This window comes from Lycorma delicatula, chromosome 1, assembly GCF_047948215.1.
Source record: "Lycorma delicatula isolate Av1 chromosome 1, ASM4794821v1, whole genome shotgun sequence".
Taxonomy (NCBI): Eukaryota; Metazoa; Arthropoda; class Insecta; order Hemiptera; family Fulgoridae; genus Lycorma; species Lycorma delicatula.
In genome coordinates this window covers 390,782,544-390,803,103 of record NC_134455.1, presented here as the reverse complement: position 1 = coordinate 390,803,103, position 20,560 = coordinate 390,782,544, and the positions used below count along the sequence as shown (strand labels likewise).

At 33.6% G+C, this 20,560-nt stretch overlaps 2 protein-coding genes across 2 annotated transcripts in view; both read left to right on the top strand.

The window, feature by feature from the left end:
• LOC142317994 (uncharacterized) overlaps positions 1-20,560 on the top strand; it is a 483,222-nt gene that overhangs the window by 224,642 nt on the left and 238,020 nt on the right. The window lies entirely within an intron of this gene.
• The window catches only part of LOC142317355 (uncharacterized), a 54,867-nt gene continuing 40,575 nt past the window's right edge, over positions 6,269-20,560 (top strand). Inside the window, exon 1 of the mRNA XM_075353840.1 lies at positions 6,269-6,481. The gene's annotated coding sequence lies outside the window, so the exon portion shown is untranslated. The remainder of the gene's footprint in view (positions 6,482-20,560) is intronic.

Genomic DNA, 20,560 nt, shown 5'->3' with positions numbered 1-20,560 from the left:
CATTTCTATGTACTGTAACTTATAAAAAACGTTTTGCTTCTGTTTAACAAAGTTCTGTAAAAATTTATTCTATCTAATTGATAAATGAGTAGTCATATTTATTCGTTTAAATTAATTTGAATAATTTTTGTATTTGTCAAATGTCAATGGTTTTTTTAAACATTTTTTAATGCTGTAAGATATGCCTAGTTGACCTACATCATTTTAGAATTTCTTGATTACAAATTAAATTCAAATTCATTCGTTACATAAGTTTTGTAATCTTATAGAGTTGAATTGTAGGAACTTTTATTTATGAATAACCAAAATTTCTGTTTTACTTTATATTAAATGTAGAATTAATTCCAATTTTAGGCTTAATTTGAAATGTATGGGTTAACCTAACCTATCTTCAATATATGTACAATTTACTACATTTTAACTTTTTTCTGCAAAATATAAAGTAGTAAAACTAAATTTAATTTACATAAAATTCTACATTTTTATTTGAAGTTCATAAATAATTTGGTTTTAAGCTTTACATATCTACGTACTGTAACTTATAAAAAATCTTTTGCTCTATTTAACAAAGTTCTGTAAAAATTTCATTCCTCATTTAAGTTCTACAAATACCATATTTAGTTGTGTTAATTATAAGATTATTGCAACAGCTTAACTAATTTTTTTTTTTTAATTTCTTTTTAAAATATTTTTTATGAATACAAACTTCGGTGGTTTTTAGTACTCTAATTACTGTGGATTTTTTTTTTTTTATTCAGTCATAACAATTAGTTCATTAGTGGACTTGATAATTATTCAACGCCATAAATTGGTGTTATACTTTTGTCTTTGTTTTAATTTAGAAATGTAAATAATTATAAAAATACAGACTTAAAATTTCAAAGCAAGATTAGATATTATTTTGGTTGCCCTCTATTTATATTACTTCCATTTATTTTTTGGGGGGCCGAAAAATACCCTAGGATTTTGGAAAGAATATTTAAATAGTTTTTCGATTATTTTATGTTTAAATTAATAAATAATTGTTGTAATCTGTCTTCAAAATGGTAAAAATCTTAATTCATGATAGTTAAATTGAAAATTTATGATACTTTTTTTTAATAATGTCTGAATTTCTTTTTAAGTTTGATCAGCATAAATTTATTGTACTGTATGCAATAAATTTAATCATTTTTTTGGTTTATTAATGGAGTGATACAATTGCTAATTTTTTACATATTAACTCCAAAAAAAAAAGCTGTTATGATAGATCTATGGAAGTTATTTATAAAAATGAATCTTGTTCTTCGACTCGTGTAATTGAAATAATGAATTTAAAAAAAAAAACATTTTTACCTACAAAATTAATTTTTCCAATATATTAAGAAAAATATTTTTTTAACATAATTAGCAAATGAACCATAACCTAACCTAACAGTCACAGTGTACTGTGTTAAGATGGCCTCTATTTAATCTGAAAGGATCCATTCTAATCAAAAGAACGGGGTTCTCGATTCAATTATTGTATATATTTGTAACTTTTAGCAAATTTTTTTTGATCATATTCTATTTAATGGCAAACACGTTGGTCTGTTTGTTAACTTTTTGCAGATCTGCGCTTTTATAGAAAATTGTATGATAATTTGCAATGGAAAGGTTAGGTATGTTGTTATGATGAATTTCAAAAGCAGTATCAATTATCAGGCTTTTTTAAGCGCATTTATTATGAAATATACTACTCTTAACTGGTAAAAAAAAATGAGTTTTGCTTTGATGTTTCTTCTTTGACTTTTTTTTTTTGTCTTCAGTCATTTGACTGGTTTGATGCAGCTCTCCAAGATTCCATATCTAGTGCTAGTCGTTTCATTTCAGTATACCCTCTACATCCTACATCCCTAACAATTTGTTTTACATATTCCAAACGTGGCCTGCCTACACAATTTTTTCCTTCTACCTGTCCTTCCAATATTAAAGCGACTATTCCAGGATGCCTTAATATGTGGCCTATAAGTCCATTTTATACCATTTTCTCGTGACAAATTCGAGGGCGCAGTTACAAAAAGGAGTGGTGAGAGGCCGTCTCCTTGCCTCAATACAGTTTTTATGGAGAAGGGTTGAGAGGGTTCACCTCTGAATTTCACTGGACTGGGTATCGGTTAAAGTTAATTTTATCACGTTTACGAGTTAGGGTGAAGGCCCCGGTTTCTCAGAATATTCAGCATGGACGGTCGGTGTATACAATCATAGGCCCTTTTAAAGTCGACGAAGGTGATTATTAGTTTTCTTTTTTGTCTTTTTTATAAGTCCATCATAAATTTTAGGGATATTATTTGCTCCGGGCAACTTCTCCATCCGGACCTAAATCCTCCTTGGTACTCCCTAAGTTTCTAGTTCAAGTTGATCTTTGAATCGGTTGTATATGATTCTCGACAGGATTTTGTATGTGCAATCCAGGAGAGATATGTCTCTGTAGTTTTCCGGATTAGTTTTATCCCCTTTTTTTATGTAATGGATGAATTGAGGGCTGTGGTCCAGTGTTCTCAAAGTTTTTCTTCGTTCCATATTTTCACGAGGCATAGATGTAGGGAAGCTTTGACTGAATAAAACGATGAGTGTTTCCAGAGTTCTACGAAAAGCTGGTCTTCTCCGCTTGCTTTGTAATTTTTTATTTCATTTAAGACAGCGAGCACTTCTTGAATTGTTGGCAGGTTGATATTTGCCAGTGAAGTTTTAACTGGAGTTTCAGTGTCAATCTCAAAAAGCTCTGAAGGGACGTCACAGTTGAGGAGTCTATTGAAGGTTTCTGCCAAAAAAATTTCATCATTTTCTTTATTGGTGTGGGCCATATTTCCTTTTTTTGCTGTCAGCATAAGGGTGGGTGGTTCATATCTTGGAAGAACCTGACCAAAATTTTATAATAGTCTCGGGAGTTTTTTGGGAATGAATCAAGTTTTTTTTGGGTTTGTCATATGGTTCCTCTTATAATTTTCTGTGTAGATTATATTATATAATTTGTTTTTTTTTTAGAGACATCTTGGACAAGGGTGGATCAGCAATCGATGCCACAGTGGCTTCGTTGTTTTGCAATGGAATCATCAATCTTCAAAGTATGGGACTCGGCGGTGGATTTGTTATGACAATATATAATCGGACAGAACGTAAAGCTTATTCGCTTATCAGCAGAGAGGTAGCACCGATTAAAGCGACTAAAGAAATGTTCATGAATAATTCTGATAAATCACGTACAGGTTAGTGAAACGGTTTTTATAAATGTTTCTTTTTCTTTCGTATAAAAATTTTAATCTTACAGCGTAGTATATAATGTTATGACCCATCGGGTTGGTCTAGTGGTTAACGCGTCTTCCCAAATCAGCTGATTTGGAAAGTCGAGAGTTACAGCGTTCAAGTCCTAGTAAAGCCAGTTATTTTTACATGGATTTGAATACTAGATCGTGTATACCGGTGTTCTTTGGTGGTTGGGTTTCAATTAACCACACATCTCAGGAACGGTCGAACTGAGAATGTACAAGACTACACTACATTTACACCCAAACATGTCATCCTCTGAAGTATTATCTAAACTGTAGTTACCGGAGGCTAAACAGGAAAAGAGAGAGGCATATGTACCTTAGTACATATAGCTACTGCACAAAATATCTATTTTTAAGTCGTGCAGACTTAATCATTCTTTACATAAAAATTTCCATTATCGTTCTTTATCTTACTGCTTGCTCTTGTAATTCGATGTCATGCAGATTAATGTCAAAGATTTACGCTCAGTTTTGAAATTATTTGAATAATGAAAACTCTGGAAGCCGATTTAAAATAACAAGATTTTCATCTCGTTAATGATAGTTTAAGTTACAATCTATTGCGATTAGAAATTTTGTGAAACCACCTCGTGTATTCTACTGCTATTAAGGCATTCATGTAGAGTTTGGCTGCCAACATCCATGAAAGGTTGGATGACTATATTTATATGAATGAAAAAAATTACTTCTAATATTGTTGCAAAATCATGAAAATTTTAAGATTTGTGGTACTGTTATCTAATGAAATTTACTAGGTTTGGAATATAATCAACATTAATAATAAATAACAATGGCTGTGCAGCGTAATGAGCTGTGATAATACTCGATTTTTATACATCGTCAGTGATCAAATAAATAGCTTCAGACATTGCAAGGAATTATTATATTCATGTCAGTTCTTTTCACGTTTTAATTATTTCATATTCTTTTTTTCAAGTGTGTGTGTGTTTTTATGGGGGAGCGTAATCCTCTAAGAAGCTAATATTTGATATAAACTAATTTTTCTAGGATTTTGAAAAATTAAGTAACACAAAGAAGAAGAGTGGATTAATAAAAAGTGTTCAGAAGTAGAAAGAGAAATGAACATCGGTAAAATAGACAGAGCATACAGGAAAGATAAGGAAAATTTTTGGGTACATAAAATCTAATAATGTGTTAAACAAAGATGGTACACCAATATATAATACGAAAGGTAAATTCGATAGATGGGTGGAATATATTGAAGAGTTATACGGAGGAAATGAATTAGAAAATGGTGTTATAGAGGAAAAAGAGGAAGTTGAGGAGGATGAAATGGGAGAAACAATACTGAGATCTGAATTTAAGAGAGCATTAAAAGATTTAAACGGCAGAAAGGCTCCTGGAATAGACGGAATACCTGTAGAATTACTGTGCAGTGCAGGTGAGGAAGCGATTGATAGATTATACAAACTGGTGTGTAATATTTATGAAAAAGGGGAAGTTCCGTCAGACTTCAAAAAAGTGTTATAGTTATGACCAAAGAAAGCAGGGGCACATAAATGTGAAGAATACAGAACAATTAGTTTAACTAGTCATGCATCAAAATTCTTAACTACATTCTATACAGAAGAATTGAGAGGAGAGTGGAAGAAGTGTTAGGAGAACCCCAATTTGGTTTCAGGAAAAGTATAGGGACAAGTGAAACAATTTTAGGCCTCAGATTAATAGTAGAAGGAAGATTAAAGAAAAACAAACCAATATACTTAGTGTTTATAGACCTAGAAAAGGCATTCGATAACGTAGACTGGAATAAAATGTTCAGCATTTAAAAAAAGTTAGGGTTCAAATACAGAGATAGAAGAACAATTGCTAACATGTACAGGAACCAAACAGCAACGGTAACAATTGAAGAACATAAGAAAGAAGCCGTAATAAGAAAGGGAGTCCGACAAGGATGTTCCCTATCTCCGTTACTTTTTAATCTTTACATGGAACTAGCAGTTAATGATGTTAAAGAACAATTTAGATTCGGAGTAACAGTACAAGGTAAAAAGATAAAGATGCTACGATTTGCTGATGATGTAGTAATTCTAGCAGAGAGTAAAAAGGATTTAGAAGAAACAATGAACGGCATAGATGAAGTCCTACGCAAGAACTATGGCGTGAAAATAAACAAGAACAAAATGAAAGTAATGAAATGTGTTAGAAATAACAAAGATAGACCACTGAATGTGAAAATAGGAAGAGAAAACATTACGGAGGTAGAAGAATTTTGTATTTGGGAAGTAGAATTACTAAAGATGGATGAAGTAGGAGCGATATAAAATGCTGAATAGCACAAGCGAAACGAGCCTTCAGTCAGAAATATAATTTGTTTACATAAAAAATTAGTTTAAACATCAGGAAAAGATTTTTGAAAGTATATGTTTGGAGAGTCGCTTTATATGTGAAACTTGGACGATCAGAGTATCTGAGAAGAAAAGATTAGCAGGTTTTCTGAAATTCGGTGCTATAGGAGATTGTTAAAAATCAGATGGGTGGATAAATTGACAAATGAAGAGGTGTTGCGGCAAATACATGAAGAAAGAAGCATTTGGAAAAATATAGTTTAAACAAGGGAGGCCACATATTAAGGCATCCTGGAATAATTGCTTTAATATTGGAAGGACAGGTAGAAGGAAAAAATTGTGTATGCAGGCCACAATTGGAATATGTAAAACAAATTGTTAGGGATGTAGGATGTAGAGGGTATACTGAAATGAAACTACTAGCACTAGATAGGGAATCTTGGAGAGCTGCATCAAACCAGTCAAATGACTGAAGACAAAAAAAAAAGAACTAAGCTTTATTTGTATAGCTCTTATTACTGTATTAAGAATAAACGTTTTTGCATGCATTGTTATTTAGGAGTTTTATAAAAATTAAGGTTGTTTTTAGAATTCTGTTTTTCTTATTATCGAATCTGTTGTTTTTTTTTTACAATTATTTAAAAACTAAATGTTATTTTACAGGCCATAATAACCGCATTGGGAGCTGACAGATGTAACAGAGTATTAGCCGGGTTGTATATGGGCAGATCAGATGTTTCATTGATGGTACGTCAAGCTGCTCTACATGTATGGAAAGTTGTAGTCACAAATACGCCTCGTACACTTTGAGAAATATTATTACCTACTCTGTTTAGGCTTTTGCTTGGTTGCCTTGCATCAACTAGCTATGATAAACGTCAGGTAAGGAAGGATTATTTGTAAATCTATTTCATTATCACGATTAACGAGCATCCCGTGTTTTATTAGAGAAAAAGCGTGAGGGAAATTTTTTTTTCTGATGTCTTTTTCATTAAGCTCAATGTATTGTTAAGTAACTGCATATTAAGCCGCTGAAATGCGGGTTATATTTTGCCCTACAAGCAACAATCATCAGTCTGTTAACAGGAACTGGTTATGTAGTGAATATGATCATCATGCTTAGATAAAGCAACTTTTAGATGAGTCAGCCAAAAGAAAAGTATGACAAGATAATGTGAAGTTACAGATTGATTTACCTTGTTTGTTATGAAGTAATGTAATGATACCAGTATAATTTTGACGTTGTAGCTGAAATAAATAAATTCAAATAAGAATGAGAGTCCTCCTTTCCTTTTTTTTAGTTAAAATAAATCGTTCTGTATATGTATATATAGGATGTGTATATATGTGTATGTGTGTATATAGGAGGATAGAGCAATACTTTGACAACACATTCTAGAGGCTAAAAATAAGAGAAAAGTTCATATAAATATAGGTCCGAAAATGCTTCGTTAGCGAGTTGTACAGGGTGAAAGATTTTGCCCGAGTTTAAGTTCCTCCGAATAAATTAAGGTTTTCTGAAATTCTGGGAAGATCAATAAAGGGGCAAATTCGATTGTTTCTTATGGTTTTTTAATTGGGAAATCGAAAAAAATAGGTCCCAGAACTGTTTCTTTCTTAGTTTCTAAGATGTAAAACGCCAAAAATAGGGTCAAAAACACATTTTTTTACGTTTGATGTACAATAACGTTGTTAAATTGGCGATAAATCATACATTTTTTTAAACATAAATTGTAGAAAATTTAATTATAAGAAGATTGAGTAAATAATGTCAAAAGAAAACAAATAAAATTTTAAACATGTCGACTTTTATTAACAATAAAAGCAACGAAAACTTAGAAAAAAATGTTACAAAAAAAGAAAACAGATGTGTCTAGTAGGTACAATAATTTTAGACCTATGGAAAACAAGTTGACAACACTGATATTTTTCATTGATTTTTTGTTTAAATATTTCCCTTTCACTCTTTCTTTCTTTCTTTCTCTCTCTCACTCTCTCTCACTCACTCTCTCTCTCTCTCTCTCTCTCTCTCTCTCTCTCTCTCTCTCTCTTTGTCTCTCTGTCTCTTTCTCTTCTGTCTCTCTTTCTCTCTGTAAGAAACTACATTCAAATTTGTTTCATGTAAAAAAAGACATGCGAGTTACCAGAAATAACGTTTCATGTTGAGATTTTCCTTCCAAATGCAGAAAAAAATTAGCTGCAATACAAGCAATTAATATTTTTGTAATTATTAAATGTATTTTAATTTATTTATATTGCATATAATGTATTTTTAGAAACACAGAAACGTACTCTTTCAATATAATATAAATTCATTTAGATATCACTTAGAAGTAAACGGTTATGTCACTTGAAAGAAAAACTTTTTTATAGAACAAATATATATATATATATATATATATATATATATATATATCAATATACTATATATATACTATATATATAGTATATATAGTATAGTATATAGTATAGTATAATATATAGTATATAGTATATATATAGTATATATATAGTATATAGTATATATATAGTATAATATAGTATATAGTATAGTATATATATATACTATATATATAGTATATATATATACTATATATATACTATATATATATCAATATACTATATATATATATATATATAGTATATTGATATACAAGGTTATCATAAAAGAATTGTTTGGTTTTGAACATGGTTTAAATTAAAACAGAATTACTTACGGTTTATGTTTTTTATTTTTCAATTTTGTCGTCTCAAACATTTTTTTACATAATTAATAAATTTCAATATGTGCGCCCTTAGTCGCTCGACAAATGTCCAAACGATGCTCAACTTCTCTCCAAACATTAGTTAAACGGTCGCCGTTGCTTCATTAATCCTGTTTTTTAAGCGGTTTAGGTCGTGAATTTTTTGCATATAAACAACGCTTTTGATGTACCCCACAAGAAAAAATCGCAAGGTGTCAGGTCTGGACTTCTTGGAGGCCGAAGTACTGGTCCTTGTCGGCCTATCCATCGATCTCCAAATTTTTCGTTCAAAGCGTCTGTGACCGATGCATTAAACTGCGGGAGAGCACCATGTTGTTGGAAATGAAGTTGATGGATGGTTTCGAGTTCTCCAGCTGAGGAAAACAATAATCGGTTAACATGTCAAGATACACAACTCCATTAATTGTTTTTTCAGCAAAGAAGAAAGGCCCTATTACATGATTTTTCATCACGCCACACCAAACGTTAACTTTAGGCAAATCACATTGTTTCTCAATAATTGCGTGTGGGTTTTCAGAGCCCCATATTCGTGAATTGTGTCTGTTAACGCATCCATTCACGTGGAATGTAGCGTTGTCTGTAAAAATTATATCTTCTAAAAATGATTAGTTTTCACTTATTCTGTCCGACATTTCAACAACGAAATTGTAACGTTTTACACCATCATCGGGTTTCACTTCCTGCAGTATCTGGATTTTATAAGCATGTAATTTCACTTTTTTACGTAAAACTTTGTGAACTGTTGATTTTGGAATACCTAATTCGACGCTTTGACGGGGGATGGACTTCCCAGGACTTCTAATTGCCGATTGTCTAATTAGTTCAACCGTTTCATCCGGTACACTTGGTCTGCCGGTTGATTTCTATTTTTTAAACGATCTGGTTTCTTCGAATCGTTTGAATCGATGTGTTATGTTATTTTTATGTGGCGGATCTCTTCCAAATTCGCGTCGAAACACACGTTGAACTAAAATTAAGGATTTAATTCGGCCATCAATAAAACACACTTTGCTTTGTCTTTATCCGAGAACATAGTAACTCGCTAAACTCACCGCAACCACAATCCAAGAACTGACGTTGCGGTTACAACTGCTGATAAACTTATGGGTTGGAGGCTTTCAGGGATATCATATAACATCTAGAAATTTCTCTACAATCTTCATATGAATTACTGAAATCGCACCATTCTTTTATGATAGCCCTGTATATTAATATAACAAGTATACATCTGACCACCACGAGACATGTAGTAACGAATTGTAATTTTCCGCTAGCGATTGGTACATTCTGGTGGTGGTAAGCTAAGTGGTACGCACACATACAAATGCAATTTAGTAGTGTATGATTTTTTTTTAATTGTTAATTCCCTTCGTTTTAGTTTATTCATAGATTGTTATTTTTAAGTGTTTTGTACAGTGTGGCAGTGTTTATAATTATAAAATTTCTTTCTTATAGAATTAGATTTTATTATTAATTTCAACAGAATTTGTTAAAAATTACCTCATCTTGTTATTCACCTGATTTCCTAAATATGTTACTTTAATACATAATTTCACTGATGTAACATCATTTCCTCTAATTACATTTTGTAAATTAAAACATATTGTTCATTAAAGTTTAGTGATCTGTTGTTTATTAGTTATTCTCCTTTACAGTTCTGTGCAGCTACTGGGTGATCTGTTATATAGAATATCTGGTGTCTGGTAAGATGAGTACTGAAACTGCAAATGAAGATGATAATTTTGGTACTGAGCAGTCACACAAGGTATTTGTTACATAATTTATAATTTTTTATTAAGACTACAGGAATATTGAAAATAAATTAGTGTGAATATCGATCAAGTAATCCTGGATGATGGACAGTTAAGTCTACTTCCGATCATCGTAATTACCAACCTGTTGGAAATAGTTCTTCCCCATGGACTAATAGGAAGCATGTTTTTAACACTACAATAGCTGGAGCATAATTTTGACACCCTTATAACTTAAGGTTTCACTCGTTTCATTATAGATGTTTCAAAACAGATTCATCCCCTTTGTTTGACGACATGCGTTCCGTTACGGAACGGAATGCAAGAATGGCGGGAGTTTCATTATTTCTCCCTACAGATCGCAGAGCCTGGACAATGTCCCTTGCTGCTATATCTTTCTATTATCGGCCGGATTTCATGAGTTATTTAGTGGCGGTTATAAATTAAAAGTTTTATTTGTGGACGGATTTGGTAATTTATTTACTGGATTTGGCCATGATAGATAAGCTTTTGAGCCTAGTAATCCCGGCGTGATTCTCCTTCAGTCCATCCGCTGAAGTACCTTCAGTTCCAGCAGCTATGGGCTAGCAGGATTGCGCCTACCGGAGCTCTAGTTATTTAGAGGGAGAAACGTGCCTTGTACTCCGGAGGGAGTCGCATATGCTGACTAAATGAAATTGTGGTTTCTTCGTGGGACGGTATGGGGTGTTGTCTAGCTTTTTATAGTTTTAACAAAATCTAATTGCGAAAACAGTCACTGTCACGGCCGAAATTTTCGTGCAGTTTTCATTTATCGGTTGCACGATATAGAGGCTCCTAAGTCTGGTTTGTCATTTTTTTGACTCTCGTACCGCCTTCTTCACAGTGGTTCGTTTAATACAGCATGAGGCCATTTTCTTATACCTTGTGGCGTACGGTCCTCTCGGCAGATGTCCCGGAAATGGCGGTGTTCGGACACGGCCGCTCTCCCAAACATTCTGCGTGCCTGCGACACTACCACTTTGCATACGGTGTGTAGTCCCGCATCATAGCGAAGAGTGATGTTTCTGATGAACCACGGTGCTCCAAATATCATTCTAATTTCTTTTGAAGCATGGTGTTCAACAAAGCTCCCCATGCCGGGTAAGCATATGTTAGAATCGATAGGATGTATAGCCGAAAAATGAGCAATTTGGTCGCCAGTGGATATGGGCTGGCACTGTTCAGTACTTGTTATAGTGAGGCCCTGACGGCCTTTGCCCTTTGGGTCACATATTTAACATGTTCTCCTAAGGTAAGCCATTTGTCCAGGACTACTCCCAGGTACTTGACTGTTTTCCCAAAGGGGATTTTCTCTCCTGAGATTTCCATCTGCCTGGCTGAAGCACGTGTCTTGTATGTTAACATCACTGGTACCGATTTTTCACCATTGACCTTGATTCTCCACATATCGAACCACGGCTCTAATAGATCCGGTTGCCGTTGGAGTCTCTTGATCGTGTAATCTATCTACACTTCCAGATTCATAATAATATGCCGTATCGTTTGTGTATAGAGCTGTTTTAAGTCCTTCTGATAGCGGCATATCGTTGACGTAGGCCGTGTACAAGAATGGTAAAAGCACTGCTCCTTGGGGGACTCCAGCGGCTAAATTACCTGTAATAACCTTACAGTAAATGTTCTAAATGATTTCCTGTAACGCTAATCCAGGTTTGTACATGTTTCATAACATTAGCAGCGACTTTTTGTAATATTCGATCTGTAATGTTTGAAATCTCACTTTCAATGTTAGCCTTCAATTTGTCAAGTGCATGAGGGTTGTTTTTAAAAATACACCTCCCAAAGAAAAAATTCTGCCGGTGTAAGATCTGGGAGTCATTGAAGCTACTATCCTTTTGATATCAAATGATGGCTAAAAAATTCCAGTAACATATCCAGGATTTCATTAAAAGTACAACAATATTGCATTATCCTGCTGGAACCAACATTCTTGTTCGTGTAAATCTAAAACAGTGATAGACTGTTTTATTAAGTTGCGATAAACCACACCGTTTACAGAATTATGAAAAATAAAGGTCCTGTTACACGACCCTGGAGATTGCACACCAAACACCAATTTTATGCGCATGCAATGGTCATTTGTGAAATGCCGGAGGATTTTCAGCGCTCCATATTTGACAGTTTGGCTGTTAATGTAACCATCCAAGTGAAATCATATCTCGTCGCTGACTAAACACTATCCAAAATTTCAATATTGTTATCAGCGATAAGCAAACAATACTGTGAACGTTTTTTGCAGTCTTATTTCTTTCAGTACTTAACAACACCGGTGTGATAAGCATGAAATTATAATTTGTTAGTAGTCCTGAAAGCTGCGGTTAATGAAAACTCAGCCTGTAAAGATAATTTTGTGAGCGATTTTTCCAGGTGAGCTCGTCAAATTTTCTTTTGCACCCTCCAGATTTTTAACAGTGATGTTCAACCTGTGCTTTTTCGATTATGCGTACTCCTAGTCTCGTGAAATCTATTAATCAAACGCAATATTGTCGATTTATTAGGAACCGAAGAATTGAAAAAAATTTTATCCGAACCTCGTCTCAATAATACACATTCGTCCTTGGAAAACAACATAGTTAATGCAATAGAATGAATTTATACTAGTATAGCACTAGTGTATAAGAAGAACATTTCAACTGTTAGAAACTGCTAACCTTAAGTACAGTGTTGCCAACTGATATATAGAGAGAGAGAGATAAAATTTATTTATGCGTGAATTCTACCTTTTTAAAGTTGCATTCTTTTTAAACACTCATTCATTGTATAACATTAATTCTTATTTTTCATTATTTGACAGAGATTTCAGGAATGTAAAAATATTTGTAGATATTTCAGAAAACTGACCGGATTGGTCTAGTGGTTAATTTGTCGTTGCAAATGACAAATCAGCTGATTTTAAAGTTAAAAGTTCTAAGGATCACATCCTAATACAGGTAGTTACTTTTATACAGATTTTAATACTAGATCGTGGATACTGGAGTTCTCTTTGGTAGTTGGGTTCAATTAACCACACTTGTCCACGGTGGTTGACTTGAAACTGTACAAGACTATACTTCATTCACATTCATTCATATCATCCTTTGAAGTAATACCTTACTGTAGTTCTGGAGGTTAAACAGAAAAAGTAGGAGATATTTCAAGAATATTAAAAAATTATTAATTAATAATTAATTTATTTCAAAGTTATTAATTAATAATGAAAACTTATTCTTCTGTGTAGTGTAATGCTTAAACGTACAAGGTCTGTAAATAAAGTAATGAGACCACTTTTTTTTGGCAGCCAAAGTGGCAACACTGTAAAGTTACTACTAAACATATGGTAATATGAACAGCTGATTTATATAAGGTATTAATATTTTTAGTCTATTGTCGCCACGTGTGACGTAAATGAACTTTACATGAAACGAGTTTTTGTTGTGCGTTATAAAAAATGAGCGATACTAATTATGTGTTAAACTCTGTGAGAATGCTACAAAATTGAAAAGGGCGATGATGCTTTGTCACAAGAGCCAAGATTTTAGGTGGTTTTAAAGCATTTTCAGATGGCCGGGAATCAGTTGCAGACGATCCACGCTCTGGAAGACCGTTAATATCAAAAAGTGATGACAATATTGAACAAATCAGAGACTTTTGGAGTTGTTAGCCTACAGGACAGACTGTAAATCGGTAAGTTTACCAAGAAATTCTTGAAAGATTGCGGAAAAGAGTTGTCCGTGTGAGACCAGCCATCAAAGACAACCGGATAATGCGTCATGACAATGCACCTTGTCACACTGCTTTCTCGATTAATGAATTTTTGGCAAAGAAAAAGATTCCAGTAGTTGTTCAACCACCTTATTCACCTGACTTGAGTCCCTGCGACTTTTTCCTACTCCCGACTTTTAAAAAAAACCTCAAAGGGGACTCCATTTTGGAACAGTTTTTTTTTTCTGTCTTCAGTCATTTGACTGGTTTGATGCAGCTCTCCAAGATTCCCTATCTAATGCTAGTCGTTTCATTTCGGTACACCTCCCCCTAACAATTTGTTTTACATATTCCAAACGTGGCCTGCCTACACAATTTTTTCCTTCCAATATTAAAGCGACTATTCCAGGATGCCTTAGTATGTGGCCTATAAGTCTGTCTCTTCTTTTAATTATATTTTTCCAAATGCTTCTTTCTTCATCTATTTGCCGCAACACCTCTTCATTTGTCACTTTATCCACCCATCTGACAGCTTATTATGGCTTCTTACTTATGTTCTTCAATTATTACTGTTGCTGTTTGGTTCCTGTACATGTTAGCAATTGCTCTTCTATCTCTGTATTTGAACCCTAATTTTTTTTTAAATGCTGAACATTTTATTCCAGTCTACTTTATCGAATGCCTTTTCTAGATCTATAAACTCCAAGTATGTTGGTTTGTTTTACTTTAATCTTCCTTCTACTATTAATCTGAGGCCTAAAATTGCTTCCCTTGTCCCTATACTTTTCCTGAAACCAAATTGGTCTTCTCCTAACATTTCTTCCACTCTCCTCTCAATTCTTCTGTATAGAATTCTAGTTAAGATTTTTGATGCATTACTAGTTAAACTAATAGTAGAAAACATACTTTGGAACAGTAGAAAACATTAAAAAAAAAAAAAATGTAACCGGCCATCTGAAGGACATTCCGATTTCTGAGTTCCTATACTGCTACAGAAGAGCGGGAAAACCATTTGAAACGTTGCATGGCTTCGTAAGGGAATTATTTCAAAGGTTGATAGAGTCGACGTATAATTGGATTGTGAATAAAAAGTTTTTCTGAACCGGTCTCGTTACTTTATTTACAGTCTTTGTATGCAGTTTTTGTTCAGTTTAGAGTCGCACAGAAATTTTACCCGATGAACAAGCTGATATAGCTGCTAAGGCATATAGTATACAATAGGCATATGTACCTTACTCACCGGGTTGGTCTAGTGGTGAACGCGTCATCCCAAATCAGCTGATTTGGAAGTCGAGGGTTCCAGCGTTCAAGTGTCCTAGTAAAGCCAGTTATTTTTACACGGATTTGAATACTAGATCGTGGATACCGGTGTTCTTTGGTGGTTGGGTTTCAATTAACCACACATCTCAGAAATGGTCGAACTGAGAATGTACAAGACTACACTTCATTTACACTCATACATATCATCCTCATTCATCCTCTGAAGTATTATCTAAACTGTAGTTACCGGAGGCTAAACAGGAAAAGAGAGAGGCATATGTACCTTAGTATATATAGCTACTGCACAAAATATCTATTTTTAAGTCATGGAGACTTAATCATTCTTTACATAAAAATTTCCATTATCGTTCTTTATCTTATTGCTTGCTCTTGTAATTCGATGTCATGCAGATTAATGGCAAAGATTTACGCTCAGTTTTGAAATTATCTGAATAATGAAAACTCTGGAAGCCGATTTAAAATAACAAGATTTTCATCTCGTTAATGATAGTTTAAGTTACAATCTATTACGATTAGAAATTTTGTGAAACCACCTCGTGTATTCTACTGTTATTAAGGCATTCATGTAGAGTTTGGCTGCCAACATCCATGAAAGGTTGGATGACTATATTTATATGAATGAAAAAAATCACTTATAATATTGTTGCAAAATCATGAAAATTTTAAGATTCATGGTACTGTTATCTAATGAAATTTACTAGGTTTGGAATATAATCAACATTCTTCATAATTTCAACTCTTCTATTTTCTTTTGTTTGTTAATATTTAAAGGTTTTTTTTTTATTGTAACAGTAAGATGTACACTTTTTTGTCTGTATTTCATGATGTGTATGTTGTGCGTGTTTATGTGTGTGTGTGTGTTGTAGACAACAACAACGGTCTCGTTACTTTATTTACAGTCTTTGTATGCAGTTTTTGTTCAGTTTAGAGTCGCACAGAAATTTTACCCGATGAACAAGCTGATATAGCTGCTAAGGCATATAGTATACAATAGGCATATGTACCTTACTCACCGGGTTGGTCTAGTGGTGAACGCGTCATCCCAAATCAGCTGATTTGGAAGTCGAGGGTTCCAGCGTTCAAGTGTCCTAGTAAAGCCAGTTATTTTTACACGGATTTGAATACTAGATCGTGGATACCGGTGTTCTTTGGTGGTTGGGTTTCAATTAACCACACATCTCAGAAATGGTCGAACTGAGAATGTACAAGACTACACTTCATTTACACTCATACATATCATCCTCATTCATCCTCTGAAGTATTATCTAAACTGTAGTTACCGGAGGCTAAACAGGAAAAGAGAGAGGCATATGTACCTTAGTATATATAGCTACTGCACAAAATATCTATTTTTAAGTCATGGAGACTTAATCATTCTTTACATAAAAATTTCCATTATCGTTCTTTATCTTATTGCTTGCTCTTGTAATTCGATGTCATGCAGATTAATGGCAAAGATTTACGCTCAGTTTTGAAATTATCTGAATAATGAAAACTCTGGAAGCCGATTTAAAATAACAAGATTTTCATCTCGTTAATGATAGTTTAAGTTACAATCTATTACGATTAGAAATTTTGTGAAACCACCTCGTGTATTCTACTGTTATTAAGGCATTCATGTAGAGTTTGGCTGCCAACATCCATGAAAGGTTGGATGACTATATTTATATGAATGAAAAAAATCACTTATAATATTGTTGCAAAATCATGAAAATTTTAAGATTCATGGTACTGTTATCTAATGAAATTTACTAGGTTTGGAATATAATCAACATTCTTCATAATTTCAACTCTTCTATTTTCTTTTGTTTGTTAATATTTAAAGGTTTTTTTTTTATTGTAACAGTAAGATGTACACTTTTTTGTCTGTATTTCATGATGTGTATGTTGTGCGTGTTTATGTGTGTGTGTGTGTTGTAGAATAAATAAACATTATTGTAATAACAGTTTTCAATTTTTTTAATACAGTATATTTATAAAGACAAGACATGTTATATAAACACATAATCTGTTACTAATTCTGTTAAAAAATTTGGGTGTATTTTCTAGCAAATTTATATATTTTACCGACCGACCTTATTTCATGGATATTCCCAGTAATTTATTTAAACATTTTTTTTCTTTTTTTAATTAAAATAATTTTATATTATCAATCATTTATTAAATAATACTAATTAAAAAACTATATTTTAAAACCCCTGACTTTTTTTTATCTCAGAATGTTACAGGACAAAGTGGTTTAATTTATTTTGCTTGCCTGGTATTGTAGTTTTAAAGCAGTGATCTCCACACACCGGAGATATGTGTGGCGTACCCCTAAGACGCAAATGATAAGTTGTATCCCATATAACATAATTGTGTGTGTGTGTGTGTGTGTGTGTGTGTCCGTGTCCATGCGTGCGTGATAGAGATAGATAGATAGAGAGAGAGAGTACGTGTGTGTGTGAGTGAGTTTGTGTGTGTGGGTGTGTATGTGTGTGTGGGTGTGTATGTGCGCGTGGGTGTGTATGTGCGCGCGCGCGTCCACTTGTGTATATAGTCAAAAATCAAATTATTTATACTACTTATTTGTCCCCAAGTATTACTTTGCATACCCCCCGGAACTGAGTACGCGTACTCCACTTTCGAGACCACTGCTCTAAAGCTGTGCTGAAGAAGGAAATTATGGTAATAAGTCAAAAAATGTGGTATGGGTGGGTTATTTCACATTTCTTTACGTTTCATCACCCAGGAACCCCAGAAAACCTAATTAACTGTTGTGGGGAGGGGGGTAATGTTCATACGTATATAAGTGCGTCTGTTGGCGTGTCGGAAGCTTAATAATTTTTGAATGGATAAATAGAGTTTGATGAAATTTTGTATAGAGATTCGTATGTTAGAGAATTTATTGGTAGAAGTTTTGGATCAACACCTCATTTTTCAAAATTTTGTAAATATAATGACACCGCTTTATAATAATTTCAGTACTTACGTGAGCGCAAGTATTTGTAAAATATATGCCATATTTTAAAAATTTTGCCGCAAAAATCGAAAAAAAATAATATTTTATTTATCGCATATTTTTACTTTCCCGTCTAGATAGCTTTAGAATGGAAAGTATTGTAATCGTTCTAATTTCGGCATATGCGGTTTTCACCGGATCTTAACGTTTTGACACCTAACGAACCCGAAAAACCGAATAGAAATTTTTACGCATGTTGATGTACATGTGTTAGGTGTCGGCCGCTAAATAACCTTATATTTACAGAACTACTGGACCGATTTTGACCAACTTGGTCAGATTAATTCTATACATGGGGGATTTATGCCGTTGAATTTTCAACTTAAAACGTCAAAGAGGTGGGGCTATAGAGAAAGATCACCCTCAGTATTTCGAGATATCGCCTAATTACGGTCATATTTTTCTTAGGAGCGTTTTTACGATTAAAAATTAAAACGATTTGGGAAATCGCATCTTACCTCAAAAAATGTTATTGTAGTCGTACGCTATGTTCTGACGCCATAGGTGAGCGGCAGAATTAAATAAACGAATAATATTTAAAGTTTTGTAATTAAATATATTTAAAAATTTACTTGTTCTGGCCGGGCGAACTCGATCACCCGGTTGATACGGTGTCTGGTGCGTAAAGCCTCACGGCTACGCCGACCGTACAAGCTAAATTTGTTGTAAGTCGTGAAATTATATTAGTTGGTACCGCCATATCCGCGCGAATTAAATACGCTATGGGCACGCGGTTTCGTTAGAACAATTAAATTAAATAAACGAAGAAATATTATATTTTAATAAAACGATAAATATATTTTAATTAAATGTAATTAACAAGCTATATATCCACCTTACCGGCAAATAAGTGTTAAATCTTCGAGATCTTTCTGTCTTTTTTGTAACCATCATCAGGAGTTAAAAAAAAATTATCTCCGGTCCCGGAGATAAAAAAATTGGAATAACAAATTTTTATTTAAATTTATACTACTGAATGATACAATTTAATTTTGATAGATACGATCATCACGAGTTCTATTTCACAGTACGAGTAGAATGATTTATTTATAAAATTCTTTACTACTTTATGCTTTAATGTTCCACTTAAATTTCCTCGTAACCGGTAGACTATCAAGATACGAGTATTATTTATTAAGATTTATCAAAGCCTTCGTTGTATTAATCTTTTATTTTTAAGATACTTTTTACGGTTATATGTAGAACTTTTTTCAAAAATTTGATTTACAATACGGTAAATTCGTATTACGTGTTTGTTTTACGTATAAATATGCCCGGTTACGCGTATATTCACACGCACGCACACAACGCGCGCGCACATTAACACAAAATATATATAAATCTTTGATACCGTATTCAAACTTTTTTATGCATAGCTTAGTTGTTATATAAAATCAAATAAATTATTTTTTTAAATTTATATTTAAAAAAATATAATGGAAGTATTTCATCACGTACATATACGATTCAGGATAAAATATTAATCCGGTGATTAAAAAAAAAATGAATAAATATTAATAAAAAAATTCATCTGTAAATCTCATTTATCTATTATTATTTTTTTGTGTGATTTATTGACTGTACTCTGCATACAAATGGCTTATAATTTAATCTACATATGAAAACTTATTTTTTTAAAGCTATTTTGATCGCGTAATCGAAAAATTGTGTGTGTAATTGATATTTCATGCAAAGAAATTGTATTAAAAAAAAAAAAAAAAACATGAAATAAAAAAAAAACAAAAAATTGCATATTTTTCCTGGGGTTTATTTTTTATTTTATTTTACTAATGTGTACTTTGCAACCTATTTAACTAGTGAACAATAAGCAATCCCCCCACGGTAAAATGAGATGAGGATATCTATGATATGTAAATGAAGTATAGTCTGGTACAGACTCAGGCCGACCGTTACTAAGACGAGCGGGTAATTGAATCTTACCACCGAAGTACGGTTGACACAATTCCTGACCGGCCGTTTGGTCTTTCGTTCGTACCTGTCTGGACGAAGAAGAGCTGAAGACCCCTTCTGCCCCTACTGTCGGGAGTTAGACACGCCGGAGCACGTGATATTCCAGTGCCCGCGGTATGACGAGGAACGCCGCGACTGTACTGCCGTAACTGGGCATCTCGAGATGGGGGACCATCGTTGGAACGATGTTACGAAGTTCGACACTGTGACGGGTTTTATAATATCGTGAAGCGAGAAAGGGTTAGCGACGGCTACGTACAAAGCTGCCCTTTGCCCGTTCTTACACGGGTAGGCGGTGGCGATGAAGGGCAGGTACTCTCGTCCGCTGAGCTAAAAGACTGAATCCCGGCGGGGCGGTCCCTTTGAGGGTGTCCCTGTTAGAGGCAAAGCGCAAAGGTCCAAGTCCTGGTTGCTGGATGATGGTGGCCGGGAACGGCATAGCCGGGCCTGGTGTTTTCCTCATCTGGCGGAT